At 48.0% G+C, this 18096-nt stretch overlaps 1 protein-coding gene across 15 annotated transcripts in view; it reads left to right on the forward strand.

Annotated features, from left to right (window-relative positions):
* The window catches only part of FGF1 (fibroblast growth factor 1), a 96023-nt gene that overhangs the window by 14642 nt on the left and 63285 nt on the right, over positions 1 to 18096 (forward strand). The window contains exon 1 of one of the 15 annotated variants that reach the window (XM_044780688.2): positions 1570 to 1731. The exons of 11 other annotated variants lie outside the window; for them this stretch is intronic. The gene's annotated coding sequence lies outside the window, so the exon portion shown is untranslated. Of the gene's footprint in view, positions 1 to 1569; positions 1732 to 14065; positions 14369 to 18096 lie in introns of those variants that run through there. 3 more of the 15 variants (XM_070517271.1, XM_070517276.1, XM_070517270.1) reach the window with 3 other exon arrangements.

Here is an 18096-nt window from a genome sequence, read left to right on the forward strand (position 1 = left end):
GAAGCTCTGCCAAGAGATGACAGGACTCCGGCTTGACCCATGGTAGAATCTCTACCTTGAGGACCAGTGGCCTTTGGTACTGGGTCTTCAGGAACAAGACATGAATACAGGCATGGGGCCAAGGTGGGCTTCTCCTGAACCAGGCAGAGGAGGGTGCCCCAGAAGAGAGGAAATGGTGTGTAACAACAGAGACAGAAGCACAGTAAGGATGCTGGGCCAGGGCACCTTACACCCCTCAAGTCTAAGGTCAGAGGTCATCTTGAGCTAAGCCTGAGGTCAAGTCTGGGTGATTCCAGTTGTGGAGAAAGGAGGAACGGACAACCCAGAACTTAGTGTCTGGGGGCAGTAAAGTTTATAGTAATGTAAAAGACTTGATTTGCGAATGCGATCCTTCTTGATAGAACATTTAAAACACGACTTAAAGAGATCTGTTTTATGCATAATTGCTCAAAATCATCTTTCTGACTTTACCCAAGGAATGCTGCTGGTGATGGGAACAGGTGTGAACGGCGTGCCCACCTTGCACCAGGGCTGTGTAGATGTGGGGGTTACTGATGGACAAGACTCATCTCTGTCTTTCCAGGACCTGTGGTCTGGTCCAGGGGTTTTCAAACTTTAATGTGCATAAGAATCACAGCGGAACTTGTGAGAAAGTCAGGCTCCTGGGTGCTACCCACAGAAGTCCTGATTTAGCTGGCTTCCTAAGGGACCCAGGATTCTGTGTTTCCTGGGTGGGGCTAAGGTGATTCCAATGCCTTTGGTCCACAGGCCACAGCTGAAGCAGCCCAGGCCTGATCATTGCTCTGGTTCCCTTCTCTTCATTACTGTTAACAAGAACACAGAGTCACGTGGCCTGAATCAGCAGCAGTTAGCTTCTTTGTTACCACCTTCTTCCCGAATTGCCATTTTCCTTGGACTAGACCCCCACTTGTAATAACAACAATGACAGCGCACCTCCTGCCTGTTGAGTTACGATGTGCTGGGCGCAGTGTCAAGCCCTCCATGCTGTTATCTCATTTGGTCTTCACAACCATCCCTTAAGTTAGGTACTAGTATGATCCACATTTTACAAGTGAGATAAAAGGCCCCACTGTTAGTAAGTGGCTAATCTGGAATATGAATTTAGGACTAGAAGATTCCCAGAGCACAGACACGTAACCTCCAGGCCAGTCTATGAGAGTGGTTTTAGCTCTTTGTCAGTTCAACCCTCCTTTCTCATGCTTGGATGTCTTTGTCTGGTTCACATTCCTATCTTATCCACCCCCGTTCCCAGACTCCCATATAATTTCTTCAGAAGATGATGTGGCCTGGTGTTTCCCTATTTTTACATCATTCAATAAAGTCAAAAAGGGTTGGGGCAATGGGTGGGTGGAAGGCAGGCGTTATGGGTTGAATTGCATCCCCCCTCAAATTCATATGTTGAAATCCTAACCCCCAGAATCTCAGAATGCGACCTTATTTGGAGAAAGTGTCTTTACAGAGATAATCAAGTTTAAATGAGGTCATTAGGGTGGGCCCTAATCCAGTATGACTGGTGTCCTTATAAAAAGGGGAAATTGGGACACAGTGACACATAGAGAGGGAAGAAGACATGAAGAGACACAGGGAGAAGGCAGTCATGACAAGCCAAGGAGAGAGGTCTGGAACAGACCCTTCCTTCAAAGCCCTCATAAGGAATCAACCCTGCTGATCCCTTGATTTTGGACTTCTGGCCTCCAGAACTCTGAGACAGTACGTTTTGGTTGTTTGAGCTACCTGGTCTGCTTTCCTTGTTATGGCAGCCTTGGCAAACTGCTATAGTGGGAACAGATTCCTAGGCCTCCCCCTCCGGGCCCTGACTTTGGGGTGATCTAGTTTCAGGCCAACCCATTATGCCAAGTTGTGGCACTTTTCCTTTTCTTTAACTCTGAGTGCTTCACTGTTGGCATAAACAGGGTTCTCGGCAGTCACAGGTAGGCCCAAGGCTTGGGAGGGAAGAAGGAATGAATAGAAAGGATGAAGAGGGAAGGGGGAAGGGAAAGTAAAGTAAAAGGAGGCAGGAGGAGAAAGAGGAGAGTGAGGAGCGGGAGGGGGCATGCTGGAAGGCCATTAATGACTGGTTCAGGCTCCCTTGGCCTATTTGTGGGGCAGCTCCTGTGTGCCAGGGAGCATGCAAAACACTGCGGCTGCAGTGGATCCTGGAAGTGACAGTCGCTACCTTCATGAAAGTTAGAGGCTAGATGGGGATACCGACATCAATCACACAGTAACTCTCCTGAGTGTCCCGCGAAAGTGTATGCAGAGGACCTGATCCCGTCAGGGAGTCTGGAAAAGCTTCAGTGATGAAGTGATGCTTGGGTGGAGATCTGGAAGACTGGCAAGCATCAAATGGGTGAGGACTGAGTGTTCCAGGTGGAGGGAAGAGCATGGGTGACGGTCACATGGTGTGAGGAAGCGTGGCATCGCTAAGGAGTGGAGGGAAGGCAGTGTGGCTGGAACGCAGGGAAGAAGCGGGGGGGCAAGTGGGAGCCCAAGGGGCAGGGTGGCACTGGACCACAGCAGCTGTTGAGGATTTAGGTCCGTAAGCTGAGAGCCATAGAAAGCCAGAGAAGGATGTGAACCTATATAAGGCAAACTCTCATTTCAACAAATGGCGTGTTAGGATAGAGATGCTGATGGTGTGGTTCAGCAGCGGGTCAGCCCTGAAGCAAGACATCAGGCTTCTTGAGCTCCCAAACCTGCGGTTGGCTGCGTCACCTTCAGGGAGTAAAGTTCCAGGCCACTTCCCAGTGTTCTAGCCACGGTGCCCCCTCAAGAGAGCATGTTCAAGGTGTTTGTCATGGCGCCATTGAGAAGGGTCAGATAGGGACAGTTGTCTCCTGTGAGTGAGGTTAGTTAGCCAGCTTGGCAGCCAGGCCAGGCTGAGACTGGCGTTGACCAGGCAGCCCCTTGTTTGGCATCATTTGAAGGACGCAGAGAGGCTGTGGAACTATAACCTCTCCTTTGCCCTCGGGTACTTTGCCTGAAGCTGGAGGAGCGAGTGCGCATTCAGGAGGCTAATTACTCAGTGGGGCTGTGGAGGATGGCAGAGATTCAAGTTGTGAAGGGGAAAGAGGTGAAGGCAGGAAGCCCAGGAGGACTCCCTGAGGGTACCAGGGGGTACGGTGGGCAGAGACAGGTCTGAAAGGGGACAGAGAGCTGAAAGGAGGCGTGCAAAGGGCTTGCAGCCAGATTTTGCCTTGTTCACGGTTACACGAAAGAAGCAGCAAGACAGACCTGTGGCTGGGGGATTTCCATCTTGGTGTTTGCAGCCCTCCATGGTGCCTCTGCCACCAGACACACACAGCATCCCATCCCTGGGACACTTCTCATCAATGCCCACCGTGGTCGGCATAATCCATGAATGAGTCCCGATGTAAACTTGAACACCATGCCTTTGCCATGTGCCCTGCTTGCTACACAGCTATTTCCCTTCCTTTCCCTTTGAGCAGAGGGACTGGATGTGGCTAAGCAAGGATGGGTTCTTGGGGCCAGTGGCGCACAGTTTGGAAAAGAGAGGTGATTCTCAGGAAGATGAGAAAGCAGCCAGGAGGCCTCTTTGGGGAGCAAGACACCCAACTCTAACTCCTCCCGCATCTCCCCACCTAATCTAGTCTCACTGATGTCTTTTCTGTTCCTCTGCTGTTCCATGCCCTTTCCTGCCTCCCTGACTTTGTGATTGCTGTTCCATCCGCCTGGAATGCTTTCCCTCTATTTCTTCACTTGGATGATTTCTTTCCATCTTTCAGGCCTCATCTCTCTTGTCAACTCCTCAAAGAGGCTATCTGTCCTGTTGCTCCCTATCTTATCTGTTTCTTCCATGCCAATCATCCCAGTCTGTACTTATCTTGTCAATTTTTTGAAAACTTGCTATTGCTCATCCTCCTTACTTAAAGTGAGCCTCATGAAGGCAGGACCCCATGTGTCTCGTTCCCTGCTGTGTTCCTGGGACACAGCCTAGCCACATAGTAGGTGCTCAATAAATATCGCTCCAATGAATGACAGTGTGAATCATTCAATCTTGGCGGTGGGAAAGCCAAGACCAAGGACAGGAATGGGACCTCCCACCCTCCGTTGCTCCTCACAACTCTACGAAGGGGTGCACTGCATCTGAAAGCAAAGCTGACACTTTTGCCTCAAGGACCTCTGCCCCGGACCCAGGGGGCAGGCCCCTCACAGGACCCTGTGCTGCGCGTCAGGTCCTCTGGCTCAGGTAGCTTAGTTTCATCTCTTCAGGAAACTCACTTTGGGAGCCTACAAGAATCCAGCTTCGTTGTCTTATTCATGCTTAGAGATGACTAACTTCTGGCTGACGGGCTTCAGAGGCAAACACGTAGCGTCAGGCCCCCAGGAGGAGATATCGATCCAGCATGTTCCGGCCTCGCACCCACGGAGGCAGACGGAGCAGCTCCTCTCGCCTTCGCCACCAGTCGGATGGGAATAGCGGAAGCTGTTTGCACTGATTAATCAATGTGTGCAAAGTGCTGCGCCAATGCCCCTGGGGACACGAGGAGCTTCTAGAAAATGAGGCTCTTCTCGTCCTTCCTCAGAATCTGTCCAACTTTAGAAACGATAACTGGGAGACGCTGGGAAGGAACGCTCCAGGCACTCCCTGGGGTCTACACAGCAAGCCTACACCCAGAGAGCCTTTCCCTTGTTCAGAGTCACAGGCTGGGTCAGCCCAGGCTCTTGGTCTTTAGTGACAGGATGGTGTTGAAGTTGTAGGAGGAAAATCTTCCTCCTTACACCTCCATGGGCTTTCTGTGTTTGAGGTGATAATGGGGATGTTTCTAGTGGCAGAGAGGCAGGTCGACTTCAGAACAGTCTCTTCCCAAGGAATAAATCTCCACTCAGTTGGCCCCGCAAAACTTGTTGCCGTTCTCCCAGGCCGGTCCTGGGATGTCTTCGCTGAGGGCTCGGGAAGCAGAGTCTTAAGTTCCTTGGAAAGAGAGCTGACAGGGGAGACCAGAATTCTGACAGTTCCCCCTCTGACCCATCTCTTGCATGACCCTCTCATTATTCCAGAGTGACAGTCTGAGGTCCCGATGTAGGGTAGTCTAATGGTCGACAGCACAGACTCCAGGGTAGGACTATTTGGGTTTGAATTCTGGCTCTGGCACTCAGTAGCCACACGGACCTGAGCAAGTTATGTAACTGCTCCATTTCTGTGAAATAGAGATACTAATGGCCCCTATCCCCTAGCGTTCTTTGCAGGAGTGAGTAAATACAGGCGAGGTCTACAGTGTATGCAAACCATATTTTATCGGCATTAGTTATTGTTCTCTCATTGGGCTTGTTTGAGACTTTAGTGAGACAATACAGGTAGGGCATTAAAAACATTTGCGTACCCAACACATAGCACATAGTATTTGCTCGATAAAATATAAATTATTATTGCGACTGACAAGCTTTGCAGTCCAAGGTTTTTGGGAAGCCTGCTAAAGAATGTATTTGAACTAAAAAACGTGGTCCTGGGACGTGAAGGTCACCCGCTGCCCTGCTGTTCTCCTGTCAGTCTTTTTTGTTCCCAGGGACACTCATCACCCTGTGCTTTTTCAGCACTTAAAATCCTCATGTCAGGAAGCTAGCACTAGCCAAGAAAGCAAGAGCTCCCTGAAAGAGTTTAAGCGTGGAGCAGACACGGGCTCCTTGTGCAGTAGTTTTAAGCAGCAGGCGTTTCCAACAAACAGAGAAGAGTCGACTTCAGCAGCCTCTTTTTGCTCCATCACAAAAAGGCTTTGAGATTCCCACCCATCCAGGGGCGTGCAGTTCCTCAGTGCATGGACTTCTTGAAAATTCTGCCTCACGTCCCCTGGCCCTGGGCTTTGAGTTTAAATCATTTGAAAATTGACTGCAGGGACGAAAGGGACGGCCTGCTGAAGGCTGTAAATAGCAAGGCCGTTTTGCACTTGGGCTGCCTGCTGCTCCCCCGCCCTCCGTGAGCGACCTTGGGTAAGGAACTGGTCCTCTTTACGCTCTGGTTTCCTTCTCCACAAGAGCTCCTCTCTAGGGGGTGGCTGTGGAGGTTAATTAAGGGTGATGTGTAAAGCCCCAGCCGTGTGTCTCGATACTTGCTAATGTCCTTCCCCTTCCTTGGTGGCCCTCCAGACCATCATGTGGCTGTGCATATGGAAAAACTCGGGGGGATCAATATTTTAGAAGTTTGCGAATATTCCCTTGCACCAGGTGACCATGAGCACATCACTTGGCTTCTGGAGCAGCACAGAGAGCTGGATTATGGGAAGGGGTCCAGGTCACAGTATGGAGGAGGGGTTGCTGGCAGCCCCTGCACTGAGTTTGGCCCATCCTTGCACCATGGGGGCCAGGCCCAGAATATGGATTTTCAGCCTGCTGCTCCCCTGGGTTGTCAGACCTCTCATCAAGACCTGAAGATTGATGGTCTCCCATCCCGGAGATGGACCCCTTCCTGACCCACTATGACCCTCCCCAGATGCCTCCCCACCTCCCACTGAGGCCTGATGGGTTAATACACAGCTGGTTCAGGGTGGATCCAAATTCAGGCAGTGCAAGTGGAGGAAGAGCGTTTCCAAGGCGATGTCCTAGTTGTTTCTAGTGACCCATTGACCTGACCCTCCCCGCCTTGCACTGCCCCCAAAATGAGCCAAGCCTTTGGAGGGCGGCTACACCTTGGGATGTCTGGCTGGGGCCCTACTGTGGTGGGAGGTTCGGATCTCACGCTAGAATGGGCCCTGGGGAAGGTCGGGGGAGGGTGGGCCAAAGCAGGCCTCATCGCCTCTGTGTACCTCCCGGCCTTTCCCTCTTCTTCTGATGGCCTGGCAGTCAGATGCGGGGTGTGGAGGCCCCTATTTTAGGCATTGTAAAGAATATCTCTTTAAAAAAAAACTCTGAACATGTCTTGCTGTGGGATGGAAGCATATCCTGAATCGGCTACTTTGGATCCTGTTCATATACCGCAGATCAAGAGAAAGACTTCTGGTGACTAATTAGGAGGCCTGCATTTGTCAGACTGTTGCAGCCCCAAAGTCAGTATTCTCCCGGAGTCAAGGTCCCTCTCTCTTCCTGGCGAGTCCCACATCCTGCTGGGCCTGCGTTGGCTGCTCCTTTTTCTCATTATCTCTCCCCCATCCTCCTTAAAGGCTTCTCACTCCACCCAGGGGGTTTATTTTTAAACTTGCACAGTAATGCTAGGGCTGAGCAGGACACACTGCCCACATTCAGGGGAAACTGGGCTGCCTGGAAGAGTATCCCCCTTTTCAAAGACTTCTTTCCTCCCTCCCTCCCTTCCTTTCATAGTTATTGAGCAGCTTCTCCATGAGGGGCCTGCCCCGAGGATATAACAACTAAGGGAGAGACAGGGCCCCTGCCTTTGAGGAACCTACATTCTAATGGGGCAGGGGAGAGTGGGAGACAGCGTGCACACATGCGCTCAGGCACACACACACGCACACACAGACTACCCAAGTAAGCCAACAAATAAAGAAATCAAATGAGTAGAAATTGTGATGAGATCTAGTCTATAAAGGAAATAAACAAGGCACTGGAGCAAGAGAAGCTGCTATAAACTAGGTAGAAAGGGAAAGCCTCTAAGGAGGTGACATAGAAGCAAAGACTAGAAGAATGAGGGACACCACGCATGCAAAGAGTAGCGGTGAAGACTATTGTTCATGGAGGGAAGAGCATATGATAAGGTCCTGGGGTGGGCAAGAGCTTGTGTGTTCTAGAATCCAACAGAAGGCCAGGATACGTCAAGCAGAGTGGACAAAGGCGGGGTGTGGTCCAGATGAGGCTGGAGAGGTGGGCAAAGACCAGATAATGAAGAGCCTTGAGGCATGCAGAGTTTGGGCTGTATTCTGAGTGCAGTGGAAAGCCATTGAGGGACTGGAATTAGAAGGTGACATTGATGATTGGCATTTTAAGACCCTCATTTGGTCCTGTGTGGAGAATGGACTCTAAGAGGCGCAGGAGAGAAGGCAGGAACATGAGTTAGGAGGCCTCAGAATCATGTAGAAAAAGATGATGGCGGCTGAGGCTGGAGTGAGGCAGTGCCACAACTAGATACAGGCTGGCCCTTCCAGGAATTAGCCTGCCACTAAACATGGTCCCTCCACAGAGCTCCTGGAGCAGTACCCCACACTCATAAGAATAGAACACCAAGGCCCAAAGTCATAGAGTTGGTCAGCGTTAGCAAGAGTTTAGATACCCTGTTGCCTATAACTAACCACATTTTTTAGGTTTCTAAACACGATTAAGTAAGATCTTTGTCCAACAGTGGCTCCCCACATTTTCTGAAAGGTGGGTAAATACTTCAGTCTCTCTTTAAACCAGGGAAGCCCTCTCTGTCCTTTAGAGCTTTGACTGGGATACGAGGCCAAATGGCTTTGACCGAGTGATCTCACGTACATGCAAAACTCAAAGGTGACTTTATATGCCTAATGACCTGAATCGTGGTCCCTTCTCTCCGGGAGAAACACCAGTGTGTTATACTCTCTGGAAGAAAGGAGATGGAAATGAAACAGGACAGCCGTGTAGCCATTCTACATAGAGTAATACTAACAATAGCTATTATTTGCTGCATACTTCAAGGCACTTTACTTGTAGTAACTCATTTAATCCTCCAAAAGGCTGATGAGGTAGGTGCCACTCTTAATCCTTTTTACTGATGATGGAGTGGAAGCTGAGAGGCAAGTGAAGTGATGCCTGGCAGCAGAAGTGGCAGAGTCAGGGCTCGGAGGCTGGTCGACCTCCATCGGCAGAACGCCTACTATGTACCAGCCCTCGACGGCTGTCTGTTTTGGTTGCCACTGTGGTTTCAAAACCACATAGAAAAAGACCTGCAGGAGATCATCCAAAATGTTAGCAGGGCAGGGATACGAGCACGTCTGTTTTCTTTTTTTGGTTTTAGGGTTTTTTTTAATAAAGATTGGCTCTGAGCTAACATTTATTGCCAATCTTTTTTTTTCCTTATTCTTCTTCTCCCCAAAGCCCCCCAGTACATAGCTGTATATTCTAGTTGTAGGTCCCTCTGGTTGTGGCATGTGGAACGCCACCTCAGTGTGGCCTGATGAGTGGTGCCATGTCCGTGCCCCGGATCCGAACCGGCAAAACCCTGGGCTGCCAAAGTGGAGCGCGTGAACTTAACCACTCGGCCACAGGGCAGAACCCTTGTTTTAGTTTTTTAATGTTTTGAATACACAGTGTCTGGTACATGGTGGATATTCAAAAACTATTTGTTTAATGAAATTGTTGAGTTAATGACAATGTGTTACTTAAAAATTATTTTTATATAATTAATATATTTCATTATAGGAAATGTAAGTAAAACCAGAAAATAAAATTTACCCATTGTCCAGAGATAACCACTGGTAAAATATTGGTAATATTGATTGATATCTTTCCAATTGTTTCCCTGTTTTTATGGCTGTCTGTCTGTCTCTCTACCTACTTGTCTGTCTAGGCATATATATACGTGTGTAGGTGTGTGAAACAAAAATGGGATCATACTATATTTATAGACTTTTTAACTTACTTTTTCACTTAGCAATATATCACAGACATTCTCCATTCCATTTAATATTCTTCTAAAGTAGAATTTTTAATGGTGGCAGTGCGTTCCTCTGTAATTTATTGAATGAGTCCTGTATTATTGGATATTCAGTTTGTGGTTACTGTTATCAATAATGCCGTATTGAACATCCTTCTACAAAAACATTTATGCATATCTACATAACTATTAACAAATAAAGATTTATATTATATATTGAAACATATTATTATGAAACATCATTTTATATTGATAACATATCGAAACATCATATTATATGTTGAGACACACAGAAGAAAGACGCTTATGTTGGGGGCTCTTTTGGGTAGGCCAACTAGCACATTTCTTGCATCTGTCCTTCAGAATCACGTAAAGCTGAGGAGATATTTAAAATAGTCCCCATGTTCCCAGTCCTGGTCATTACTCACCTCTCAAATATGTGTTTCTTACAATCCTGAAGCAATGGAGGAAGGTTAAGAAAAATCCCCTTTAGTTGTGGCTAAAACGTGGGTCCTGAAGTGAGACAACTGGGTTAAAATTCCAATCTTATCCCTAGCCAGCTGTGTAACCCTGAGCGAGTTCATTTTTCTGAGCCTCAGTTTCCCCAAGTGTAAATGGTGCATACCTCAGAGGATGTAATGAGGTAAAACAGGTAAAGCCCTTCAGAGCATCTGCCTGGCTTGGAACAAATGCTCAGAAAATGGTGATTACTGTTATTATGAGGATGGAGAAGAGTTTCCTCGTAAGTTCAGTGTTTTGGAAAACTCCCTCCCAACTACAGGGCAGGATCTGAGGAAAATGAATTTAAAGATCACTCCACACAGCCTCTGGCTCTCTCACGCTTTTATTTTTTTTGTGTGTGGTGTGTCAAAGTCTAAAGTGTTAAAAAAACAATTAGCTCTTTTTTCCTTCATTGCCAAGAACCAGGTTTGTAGCTGGATTCGAGATCTATTTAAATTCTGTTGTTCACAGCAGCATAAGGAGTGTAGCCTTCCTTTCCATTCAGCCTACTCTGTTTTACAACTGTCTATTCTAAAGTAAAAACAAAGCAGGTAGAAAAAATGCAGGACTATCGACATCAATCCTAAATTGCTTTCAGTTTTATATAACAAAGCAGAAAATATCTAACCATTAAAACACAGACCACAGTAAGAACTAACCTGACTCGTATGTCGTACATCATTTGTTACCACAGACATGCACCTGGCACATAGTAGGTGCTCCTTGAACCATGTTGAATACATTTCTTGAATATATGTTTTCCTTACAAACAGCAAGCTGTTGAGAAATAAATCAATAGATTCATTTAATCTAAATACTCTCAGAGCCTGTTCGGAGGGACAGAAGAGGATGACGGATGATTAAATGAACAGATGCTTTTTGAGTTTGTAAGTTGAGTGTTGGGAAAGTATTTCCTCCTAATTCATGACTCTTGAAATATGTTTATGATCCTGGTGAAACTGCTGAGGGATTTTGCTAAACTGCTGTCACGGGGAGAACATGTGATAAAGCGCTTCTGATGGCCAGGCCAGCTTTCTCCATTTTTGTCTAACTACGGGAAATGTTCAGAAAAATCTTAGTGTATGTGTAATAGTGTATCCTCAATATCAGAATGGCCCTAGACATCACGGATAACACATTTGACTGTAAGGCAACCCAACACTGGGCCAAGATATTAATTGCAGGGCAAACCTCTGAAGTCAAATAACTATGAGGCACCCCATAATTTCCAAATAAATCACTGAAAGGGGAGAACTGCCAGTGTCTACTCCTCTTAGGTATTTTATTCTTCATATGCTTTGCTAGTATTGGTTGACTGCTTTCTATGTGTAAGAGATCACACCATGGAGATTCAAAGATAAAATGTGTTCTCTGCTCTCATGCATCAGCTAGTGGAGGGGAGAGACAAGCCAACAATTGGATGGACTCTTAGAAGGAATGAAACCATTGCTAGGCACAGCATGAGCTGTGCGTCCTTGAAGGAAGGAAGGACCCTTCTTACTGGAGAGATCAGGGAAGGCTTTGCAGTAGAGGCAGCATTTGACATAGGCCTTGAAGGATAAGAAGAGTTTTAATTAGCAGAAGTTGGAAGGGAAGGGCCTTCCAGGCTGAGGGAACAGCATGAACCAACCCACGAAGGCTTGGAAGTACTTGGTGTGCAACAGGGAGAGGGAGTGCCCCAGACTGATGAGATGGGGAAGGATATGGTGGGAGGCGAGGCTTTTCAGACCACCTTTGGTGTCATTGAAATGCTTTGCCAAGGACTTTGGGCCTTAATGTCTGGAGAGTGGGAAGCAATGGGAGGTATCTGATAATGTAAGGGCTGGCATATGCAGGTCTTCCTTTAGAAGAACCTCAGTGGCAGTGGGAAGAAGTGATTGGAAGAGCAAAGCGTTGAGGCAGGAGACCAATCCTCAGGTTCCAGCTTCCATTTTCCATCTGTTTAACCACTTTGTAGCTTGGACAGTGTGAACCCATGCCTGCTTCCCCCTTGAAGGCTGTGATCCATACCTTTTGGGCTCTAGTCTCCTGTGGCTTCTCCTCCGACATAACTGGCTGCATTGGGGATCTCTGAGAATGTGGGGTGTCCTCCAGGGTGGCTGCCTCTGCCATCTCCCTCTTCAGGTTCCAGATTATTCTCCCTTGAAGATCCATCTCTCCCCTCTGCTCTGACTCTCCTGCATCTGCCTCCAACTCTGGCTTCTCCCCAGTGCCCCGTTTTCACTGCCTGCCCAACACTCAACTCCATAGGGATGGGTGACTCACCTCAGATGCAGCATATTCCAGGGCAAGCTCAGCATTTGCTCTGTTGAATGGGCTTCTCCTGGTTATGGCCATTTTCTTGCAAATAACCTCTCCATCCATTCCTCTTTCCTCCACACCCACTCCAAGTTCTCTCTCATTCCTCTGCTGAGTTCTTGTCAGTTGCCAAATCCTCCTCATTTTTCTCCCCAAGTGATTTTAGGCCCATCCTTTCCCTTCTACTCTCACAACTCTAGTGTAGGATCTCTTGACTATTTCAATTCGACGACTATTTACCGAGCACCAGGGACTGTGTGGGGGATAAAGCAGTGCAGAGGAAGCCCACGGCCCCTGCCCTGGACCAGCTTGCAGTCTGGTAAAGAAAATGAACAGTGAGGAAGGGCTTGAAGACTGATGAATTTTGCAGGGATGGAAACGCAGAGCACCGTGCCCCTCGGCCTCTGCTCTGCCTCTGCCCAGCCCTCCCTCCCACCACCCCCCACCAAGATTTTCCTATAAAATATTACCAGAGCGTCTTCTGAATTCCCTTCTCAAAAATATCCACTGGTTCCCCATTGCTTGCAGATTAAAGTCCAAGCTTCTTTGCAGTGGCATCATCCAAGGTCCTCCATGATCTGACTCCAAACTAGTTTGCATTGACGCTGTGCATCCTGCTTGCTCCCTGCCCGGCAGCACCAGTTACTTACGCTGGGAGAAGACCAGCTCTGTTTGCCCATGCCTGGGCCTTTGTTCACGCTCTCCCTTAGTTCTGTGTCCACGTGTGGAAAGCCTGTTTGTCCTTGTGGCTAAGCTGTCACAGCTCCCACCAAATCCTCAAGGCTCCCTTCTTCCTCCGCCCATTGGCACCCCATCACAGCTCTTATCACAGTCTGTCTATTTACGATTTTGCTTCTCACCCTCTGTCAAGGACAGGGAGCTTTTCTTATTCATCCTGAATAATCATCACAACAAAAATAATAGCGAAATCTCTGCGATGCACCATATGTGCCCAGCGCTGTGCTGAGAGCTTCCTCGTTACCTTGTTGCATCCTCATAAGGGACACATGGGGTTGGCACTATCCCGGGCCTCACTTGACAGGTGAAGTAACTGAAGCTCTGAGAGGTGAACTGACTTTCTGGCTTTAACTCCAGAAATCCTGACTTCAGAACCCAGACCTTTGGCCATGACTCCACCTGTCTTCCCTTCCTGTGTCTTGTCAGGTTCCCTGCACTAAGTCAGTCCTTAAGAGGGGTAAGTGAATGGGGACACTGATGCCCAGAGCAGTCTCCTCAAGGTCATACTGCACATCACAATTGCTGAGAGATGGCAAATGAAGGATGTTTAGTGGCCACCTCTTCTCTTACACAGATGAACTAGGAAATGGGGGCAGTCTTCAAAGGAAAACTAAACATTTTTGACTGATTCAGTTTCAGAGGATTAGATGGCAGCTCGTTGAATCCAGATTGATTTAATTTGACTTGACTTGGGTGGTGACATGCCCGTATCACACAGCCCTGTGGACCAGGTCGCCAAAGCAGAGAACTTTCCTTTCACACATAGCCACTGCCTGTCCGCCTGAGCCTGCGAGGAGACATTTAACCAGAGGAACAGTCTCCCCCCTCACTGCCCGGGACCTGTCTGTTTCCTTAAGGAAGGGGAGCAGTGTGGGCCCAGACCCTCCCCCGTAGGCCTGCCCTACTCAGCTCCAGACAGAGCTGCCTTTGTGAGCTCGGGCAGGCAGGACCTCTGTGGCATCCCAAGCCCGTAGGAGCGGGGCCAGCGGGGAGAGCTGGGACGGGAAGATTGGGAAAGGCAAAGAGCAGCTTGCCCAGAGGTCTGTATACAGACAGCCACCACCAGGCTGCTAGGGCACTTCCTCCATGCCTTCCTGGGCATGACGAGGCAGGCTCACCCCGGACAGCCCGGAGGAGCGCAGCCCAACTTCTAAAGCCTGACAGCGTAAGACACTCTGACCTCTCAGAACCCCCCAAAGAGAACATCTGTAGTGTGGGACATTTGGCAATGGGAGAACGCCCACCCTGCCTCCCTACTGCCTCTCTGCATGGCCTGGGAGGGACTACAAGGTGGGTGGCCTTTCCTCGCTTTATTTCTTCACTTGGCTGGAGTTTGGCTCATCTTGCTGTGGTGTAGACATCTTTATAGGCGGCGTGGTCCTCTATATCCTGGCTTAAATGCCATATGTTATTATCTAAACATGGCAGAGGATACACAGATGGGCAGATGGACAGACCAATAAATAAGTAAATGTCAGGAGTCTTGTCTAACACACCATGCTTTCTACTCTGTGATTCAGTGATGCCATGCAGCCGCTGCATTTTGGGAAATCTTACACCCCACCCCATCCAGCACATGGCATTGTGTTCTTAAAATTTTTAAGTGAGCAGAAACAAGTTCTGAGAAGCTGGGACTTTTGTGACCTGCTCCTTAGACCATGAGAGTCATTCCGTTGTGTTACAAGCCCAGTGAAGAGTTCTCATCCCACAGCTTCCCCGAGGGGCAGAGCTACGATGCTGCTCCGGATCCAACCCCACAATAACCAAACCTCGAGGCTGACTCGGTGGCTGTTTCACTGACAAAGCCTGAGACTTTTATCAAATGCCATGCTGGAGTGGCTCTGTGACCCTGGAATTCAATCGGACGAGTGTCTGGGTTTTTGTGACCCTGGGGTTGATGCAGTGAGGCAGGCAGAACAAAGCAGATCACAGGAGGTGGGTCTCACCTCCACAGAGAAAGGTTTGCCAGGGAGCCAACCTGAGAAAAAGTCATTAGCTCCATCTTCAGTGCTCATGAAATGAGGAAAAAGATTAGGACTTAAAAAGGAGTTGGCCAAGCCTGTCTCCCTGGGAGCTCCTGCAGCCTGCCCAGAGGAAGAGCCGGTGTGTGGTGTCTGGAAAGGAAGGCTGGCAGTGCTCTCAGGACCACGGAGAGCTTTGAGCAAAAAGCCAGAGGGGATCTGAAGATGTCGGGAGACACTGGGTGTGTGCGTTATTAAAGTTATAAACATAAAGCTTAATTGATTTTGATATACAAGACTCATCAGGTAGACGTCAGAGGTTTTGAGGAAAACATGCCATTTGCATCTAGGTCACCGCGTGTTCAGGGGGTGTCGTTCCAGCAAGGACAGAGGCAGATCGCTGGGTGAGGTGAGCAAGGGCACAAGAGGAGACAGGAAGATGAAGGGACAGAGAAGAGCCTTGTTGGGGGAGGTCTTGGGTCATTAATTGCTGGAGAAAACCCCAGCCAGGGTTTTGGGGGGGGGGGGCGTGGTGTGAGCCAGCCCTCTTTCCAAGTTAAACAGTTCCTGAAGTAATGTGTCCAGAAGGGCCCAAAGTCCCGAGGAGGGGAGTGCTGGGCAGACGGAAAGCTGGCTCAGAAAGGAGGGTGGCAGAGTGGGGAGTGGGAGATGGGGAGAGGGGAGGAGAGGGGTTCATGTGAGGGAGTGGGAGGCTGCAGTCCTAGACACCATCCCAGAGCATGAGGGCCGATTGGGTCTAAGATCCCTTCCCACTGAGAGTCAGATGGATGTTTTGTGTTGGGTGGGGTTCTGGAGATGTCTCAGGAATAATAATAATAACAACTTTTAGAAAATGTAATCTTGTTATGTAAGGTAATGTTATTTATTTGTATCATCATCATCATCATTATCCTTAGTTAATACTTATACAATATAGCACTGTGCTAAGTAAGCATTTTACATATGTTTAGTTGATTCTATTCTCACAATAACCCTATTGTGAGTGAAGGCGCTATTGTTATCCCTGTTGTAGAGGAGGGGAAACTGAGCTTCAGAGAGGGTATGTCGCCTAGCCCCGGTCTCATGGCCAGTAGTATCTGAGTCAAGACTTGACCTTGGCAGGGCCTGGCTCAACCAGCCTCAAGAGAAAGAACACTTTGCATGTGGACAGAGTTGTGAATCTAGCACAGGTAGAACCACCTCAAAACACCCTAATTTCCACTTATGGAATGTCTACGCTTCCATATTTTATCAAATCTAAGACGCCATAAATTCTAAGATACACCATCATTTTACATACCACTAAGAAAAAAATGCTGCACATCTTGATTTTAGAGATACAAAAATACCGAAAGAAAACTGCGTCTGAAGCTTGGTGAAATATTTTAAGTGCCACAGTGTGCTAGGAGCTTTGCCTCTGCAACCTCATTTCATTCCAACAATAGCCCTTCCTTATCACTCCTGCTATTACAGATGAGGACACAGGGCATAGAACAGTGGAGCTTGTGCCCAGGGTCAGTGACACAGAGCTGGGGAGCTGCAGAGCCTGGATTTGTCCTTGGCAACTTCCTGTGCCAAAATTCCTGTCCTTAACTACCACGTCACATTGCCTCTGAAGGAGATGCACCAACTTTGTTATTTGTTCCTTCTGGTGGGCAGCTGGCTGGGCAAACCAAACACACAATGGAGGCAACTGACGTCAAAAAAAGGAAAACCTTGGGGCTAGCCCCATGGCATAGTGGTTAAGTTTTCACTCTCTGCCTCAGAGGCCAGGGGTTCACCGGTTTGGATCCCAGGTGTAGTCCTACACACCACTCATCAAGCCATGCTGTGGCAGTGTCCCGCATACAAAACAGAGGAAGATGGGCATGGATGTTAGCTCAGTGACAATCTTCCTCAAGCAAAAAGTGAAAGATTGGAATTAAATGTTAGCTCAGAGACAATCTTCCTCACCAAACAAAAGAAAAGAAAAGAAACAAAAACACCTTGCCCCATTCCTCTTCTCAGGCTTATCTGTGCCTGGGCTCCCTCTGAGTCTCAAGCTCCCCGGAACTCTGGTTGTGAGGTCAGGTGACCCCTTTAGGAAGATCCTTGCAGCTCTGCCCCTTTATCTTCTAGTTCCTAAGCCTCCTCAGTCCAGGGTCTTTCTCTGACCTATTTCTCTCTTTTCTCAAACTCCACTTGGTGATTTGTGCCAGATTTTGCAGAGTCATCCTTGACCCTGAACTTTATTCTTCCCACATCTTCCTTGTCTCCTCCCATCTTTCCAAGTGTCTGAACTCTTTGGCCTCACCCTGCCTTGTTCAAGAGTCTTATTCATGTCTTAATCACTTCCTAACCCTGTTTCACACCTCCTTCTTCTTAAAAATTTTCTAGAATCCCTGCATGTTAAAATGAAAATGTGGGCAAAAGAGAGGCAAAATGAGGGGATTGCATGTGTGGGACAAGACAACTGGACAAGTTTTCTTGCTTTAATTTTTGACCCCAAGGCCTCTGTCACCCATCGTGGGCTGTGCATCTACAGCTGGCCTCTTGGATTCCCCACTTGTGTCATCATCTTATATAGTCTTGCCCTCTGACTTGACCTCTTGGCTATTCTTTCCATAATTTTCCATAGTGAAGAAGGCAGTTGTCCTTTAATGAAATCTTCCCAATCTGTTTGAAAACCCTTGTTCCCTCCCCTTCCAGCCACTGCCTCACCCTTTCCCTTCACATCACTTTTCAAAGACTTCCCAACACTGGAGATGAAGGATGGTACTTGGCATTTTCCCCATTCCTGATATTACTCCCCACTTCAACCAGAAGTTGAAATCACAACTTGTAAATTGTTCTATTGGACAATGCCCATTTTCTTTTTTTTCCTGATTAACTTCTTTTTACTCATCCTCTGTCCTTCAGAATCTCTCTTCTTTTTCTTTGCATGACTGTGAACTCAGCCTAACCTCCCACAAAGGCCCACTAAGGGGAACTTTAACAAAATTTCCACTTTCAACGTGTGTAAACCTTTACTGAATGTTAGATATATCTGTTTTCAGTGTTTGATCAAAGTCTCTGATC

The sequence above is a fragment of the Equus asinus genome, chromosome 9 (genome assembly GCF_041296235.1).
Source record: "Equus asinus isolate D_3611 breed Donkey chromosome 9, EquAss-T2T_v2, whole genome shotgun sequence".
NCBI classification, from domain to species: Eukaryota; Metazoa; Chordata; class Mammalia; order Perissodactyla; family Equidae; genus Equus; species Equus asinus.